This window comes from Hypanus sabinus, unplaced genomic scaffold (assembly GCF_030144855.1).
Source record: "Hypanus sabinus isolate sHypSab1 unplaced genomic scaffold, sHypSab1.hap1 scaffold_2636, whole genome shotgun sequence".
Lineage (NCBI taxonomy): Eukaryota > Metazoa > Chordata > Chondrichthyes > Myliobatiformes > Dasyatidae > Hypanus > Hypanus sabinus.
This window is the reverse complement of record NW_026780766.1, coordinates 1-5,551: the sequence shown is the minus strand read 5'-3', so window position 1 is coordinate 5,551 and position 5,551 is coordinate 1.

The window sequence follows — 5,551 nt, the reverse complement described above, 5'->3', positions numbered from 1 at the left end:
GGGGACGCGGGAGGGGAGATAGCACAGGAGGAAGTGGGATGGGGTAGGGAGATCCCACAGGAGGAAGGGGGACGGGGGAGGGAGATACCACAGGAGGAAGGGGGACGGGGGAGGGAGATCACACAGGAGGAAGGGGGACGGGGGAGGGGAGATACCACAGGAGGAAGGGGGACGGGGGAGGGGAGATACCACTGGGGGACGGGGGAGGGGAGATACCACAGGGGGACGGGGGAGGGGAGATACCACAGGGGGACTGTGGAGGGGAGATCCCGCAGGGTGGAAGGGGGACGGGGGAGGGGTGATACCACAGGAGGAAGGGGGACGGGGGAGGGAGATCCCACAGGAGGAAGTGGGATGGGGTAGGGAGATCCCACAGGAGGAAGGGGGAAGGGGGAGGGAGATACCACAGGAGGAAGGGGGACGGGGAAGGGAGATCCCACAGGAGGAAGGGGGACGGGGGAGGGGAGATACCACAGGAGGAAGGGGGACGGGGGAGGGGAGATACCACAGGGGGACGGGGGAGGGGAGATACCACAGGGGGACTGGGGAGGGGCGATCCCACAGGGGGGACGGGGGAGGGGAGATAGCACAGGGAGGAAGGGGGACGGGGGAGGGGAGATAGCACAGGAGGAAGGGGGACGGGGGAGGGGAGATACCACAGGAGGAAGGGGGACGGGGGAGGGGGATACCACAGGAGGAAGGGGGACGGGGGAGGAAGATACCACAGGAGGAAGGGGGACGGGGGAGGGAGATACCACAGGAGGAAGGGGGACGGGGGAGGGGAGATAGCACAGGAGGAAGTGGGATGGGGTAGGGAGATCCCACAGGAGGAAGGGGGACGGGGGAGGGAGATACCACAGGAGGAAGGGGGACGGGGGAGGGAGATCCCACAGGAGGAAGGGGGACGGGGGAGGGGAGATACCACAGGAGGAAGGGGGACGGGGGAGTGGAGATACCACAGGGGGACGGGGGAGGGGAGATACCACAGGGGGACTGGGGAGGGGCGATCCCACAGGGGGGACGGGGGAGGGGAGATAGCACAGGGAGGAAGGGGGACGGGGGAGGGGAGATAGCACAGGAGGAAGGGGGACGGGGGAGGGGAGATACCACAGGAGGAAGGGGGACGGGGGAGGGGAGGTCCCCACTGGAGGAAGGGGGACGCGGGAGGGGAGATAGCACAGGAGGAAGTGGGATGGTGTAGGGAGATCCCACAGGAGGAAGGGGGACGGGGGAGGGAGATACCACAGGAGGAAGGGGGACGGGGGAGGGAGATCACACAGGAGGAAGGGGGACGGGGGAGGGGAGATACCACAGGAGGAAGGGGGACGGGGGAGGGGAGATACCACTGGGGGACGGGGGAGGGGAGATACCACAGGGGGACGGGGGAGGGGAGATACCACAGGGGGACTGGGGAGGGGAGATCCCGCAGGGTGGAAGGGGGACGGGGGAGGGGAGATACCACAGGAGGAAGGGGGACGGGGGAGGGAGATCCCACAGGAGGAAGTGGGATGGGGTAGGGAGATCCCACAGGAGGAAGGGGGACGGGGGAGGGAGATACCACAGGAGGAAGGGGGACGGGGGAGGGAGATCCCACAGGAGGAAGGGGGACGGGGGAGGGGAGATACCACAGGAGGAAGGGGGACGGGGGAGGGGAGATACCACAGGGGGACGGGGGAGGGGAGATACCACAGGGGGACTGGGGAGGGGCGATCCCACAGGGGGGACGGGGGAGGGGAGATAGCACAGGGAGGAAGGGGGACGGGGGAGGGGAGATAGCACAGGAGGAAGGGGGACGGGGGAGGGGAGATACCACAGGAGGAAGGGGGACGGGGGAGGGGAGGTCCCCACTGGAGGAAGGGGGACGCGGGAGGGGAGATAGCACAGGAGGAAGTGGGATGGGGTAGGGAGATCCCACAGGAGGAAGGGGGACGGGGGAGGGAGATACCACAGGAGGAAGGGGGACGGGGGAGGGAGATCACACAGGAGGAAGGGGGACGGGGGAGGGGAGATACCACAGGAGGAAGGGGGACGGGGGAGGGGAGATACCACAGGGGGACGGGGGAGGGGAGATACCACAGGGGGACTGGGGAGGGGAGATCCCGCAGGGGGGAAGGGGGACGGGGGAGGGGAGATACCACAGGAGGAAGGGGGACGGGGGAGGGAGATCCCACAGGAGGAAGGGGGACGGGAGAGGGGTATCCCACAGGAGGAAGGGGGACGTGTAAGAGAGATCCCTTATGAGAAAGCGGGATAGGGGAGAGAGATCCCACAGGAGGAAGGGGGACGGGGGAGGAAGATCCCAAAGGAAAAAGGGGCACGGGCGAGGAAGATCCCACAGGAGGAAGGGGGACGGGGGAGGGAGATACCACAGGAGGAAGGGGGACGGGGGAGGGAGATCCCACAGGAGGAAGGGGGACGGGGGAGGGGAGATACCACAGGAGGAAGGGGGACGGGGGAGGGGAGATACCACAGGGGGACGGGGGAGGGGAGATACCACAGGGGGACTGGGGAGGGGCGATCCCACAGGGGGGACGGGGGAGGGGAGATAGCACAGGGAGGAAGGGGGACGGGGGAGGGGAGATAGCACAGGAGGAAGGGGGACGGGGGAGTGGAGATACCACAGGAGGAAGGGGGACGGGGGAGGGGAGATCCCCACTGGAGGAAGGGGGACGCGGGAGGGGAGATAGCACAGGAGGAAGTGGGATGGGGTAGGGAGATCCCACAGGAGGAAGGGGGACGGGGGAGGGAGATACCACAGGAGGAAGGGGGACGGGGGAGGGAGATCCCACAGGAGGAAGGGGGACGGGGGAGGGTTGATACCACAGGAGGAAGGGGGACGGGGGAGGGGAGATACCACTGGGGGACGGGGGAGGGGAGATACCACAGGGGGACGGGGGAGGGGAGATACCACAGGGGGACTGGGGAGGGGAGATCCCGCAGGGGGAAAGGGGGACGGGGGAGGGGAGATACCACAGGAGGAAGGGGGACGGGGGAGGGAGATCCCACAGGAGGAAGGGGGACGGGAGAGGGGTATCCCACAGGAGGAAGGGGGACGTGTAAGAGAGATCCCTTAGGAGAAAGCGGGATAGGGGAGAGAGATCCCACAGGAGGAAGGGGGACGGGGGAGGAAGATCCCAAAGGAAAAAGGGGCACGGGCGAGGAAGATCCCACAGGGGGGAAGGGGGACACGGGGGTCAGATCCCACAGGAGGAAGGGGGACAGGGGAGGGAGATACCACAGGAGGAAGGGGGACGGGGGAGGGAGATACCACAGGAGGAAGGGGGACGGGGGAGGGGAGATACCACAGGAGGAAGGGTGACGGGGTGGGTGATCCCACAGAAAGATGGGGGACGGTGGAGAGCGATCCCACAGGGAGGAAGGTGGACAGGGGACGGAGTGCCCGCAGGTGGGAAGGGGGAGAGAGATCCCACAGGAGGCAGGGGGATGGGGGAGGGAGATCCCACAGGATGATGAGGGACGGAGATCCCACAGGATGATGGGGGACGGTGGAGAGTGATCCCACAGGGGGGAAGGTGGACGGGGGACGGAGTGCCCGCAGGTGGGAAGGGGGAGAGAGATCCCACAGGAGGCAGGGGGATGGGGGAGGGAGATCCCACAGGATGATGAGGGACGGAGATCCCACAGGATGATGGGGGACGGTGGAGAGTGATCCCACAGGGGGGAAGGTGGACGGGGGACGGAGTGCCCGCAGGTGGGAAGGGGGATAGTGATACCACAGGGGGAAGTGGGACGGGGGAGGGAGATCCTACTGGGGGGAAGGGGGACGGGGGAGTGGGATCCCACAGGAGGAAGGGGGATGGGGTAGGGGGATCCCACAGGAGGAAGGGGGACAGGTAAGAGAGATCCCACACGAGGAAAGGGGACGGGGGCAGAGAGATCCCACAGGACGAAGGGGGACGGGGGAGGGGAGGTCCCACAGGAGGAAGGGGGATGTGGCAGAGAGATCCCACAGGAGGAAGGGTGATGGGGGAGAGGGATCCCACAGGAGGAAGGGGGACGGGGAAGAGAGATCCCACGGTAGGATGGGGGATGTGGCAGAGAGATCCCAGAGGAGGAAAGGGGACGGGGGAGTGGGATCCCACAGGAGGAAGGGGGACGGGGCAGAGAGATCCCACAGGAGGAAGGGGGACGGGGGAGCAGAGATACCACAGGAGAAAGGGGGATGGGGGAGGGAGATCCCACAGGAGGAAGGGGGTCGGGGAGAGAGGATACCACAGGAGAAAGGGGGATGGGGGAGGGAGATACCACAGGAGGAAGGTTGACGGGGGAGGGAGATCCCACAGGAGGATGGGGGACGGGGCAGAGAGATCCCACAGGAGGAAGGGGGACGGTGCAGAGAGATCCCACAGGAGGAAGGGGGACGGTGGAGGGAGATCCCACAGGAGGAAGGGGGACACGGGGGTCAGATCCCACAGGGGGATGCGGGACGGTGGAGAGGGATCCCAGTGGGGTGGAGGGGGAGGCGGGAGGGAGAACCCACAGGGGGAAGGGGGACGGTGGAGGGAGATCCCACAGGGGGGAAGGGGATGGGGATCCCAAAATGGGGAAGGGGGAAGGGGAGGGGGATCCCACAATGGGGAAGGTGGATGGGGGAGGGGGATCCCACACGGGGGAAGGGGGCAGTACAGATGGATTCCACAGGGGTGATTGGGGACGGGGATCACAAAATGGGAAAGGGAAAAGTGGGAAGGATATCCCATGGGGGAAGGTGGACGGGGGAGGGGGATCCCACAGGCGGAAGGGGGACGTGGCAGATAGATCCCAGAGGAGGAAGGGGGACGAGGGAGGGAGATACCACAGGAGGATGGGGGACGGGACAGAGAGATCCCACAGGAGGAAGGGGGATGGGGGATAGAGATCCCACAGGAGGAAGGGGGACGGGGGAGGGAGATCCCACAGGAGGAAGGGGGATGGGGTAGGGAGATCCCACAGGAGGAAGGGGGACGGGGGAGGAAGATCCCAAAGGAAAAAGGGGCACGGGGGAGGAAGATCCCACAGGGGGGAAGGGGGACACGGGGGTCAGATCCCACAGGAGGAAGGGGGACGGGGGAGGGAGATACCACAGGAGGAAGGGGGACGGGGGAGGGGATACCACAGGAGGAAGGGGGACGGGGTGGGGATCCCACAGGATGATGGGGGACGGTGGAGAGTGATCCCACAGGGAGGAAGGTGGACAGGGGACGGAGTGCCCGCAGGTGGGAAGGGGGATAGAGATCCCACAGGAGGAAGGGGGACGAGAGAGAGGGATCCCACAGGGGGGTAGGTGGACGGGGGAGGGCGATCCCTCAGGGGGGAAGGTGGACGAGGGAGGTGTGTCCCACAGTGGGAAGGGGGACGACGCCGAGGGATCCCACAGGAGGAATGGGGACGGGGGAGGGAGATCCCACTGGGGGAAAGGGGGACGGGGGAGGGGGATCCCACAGGAGGAAGGGGGATGGGGTAGGGAGATCCCACAGGAGGAAGGGGGACGGGGGAGGAAGATCCCAAAGGAAAAAGGGGCACGGGTGAGGAAGATCCCACAGGGGGGAAG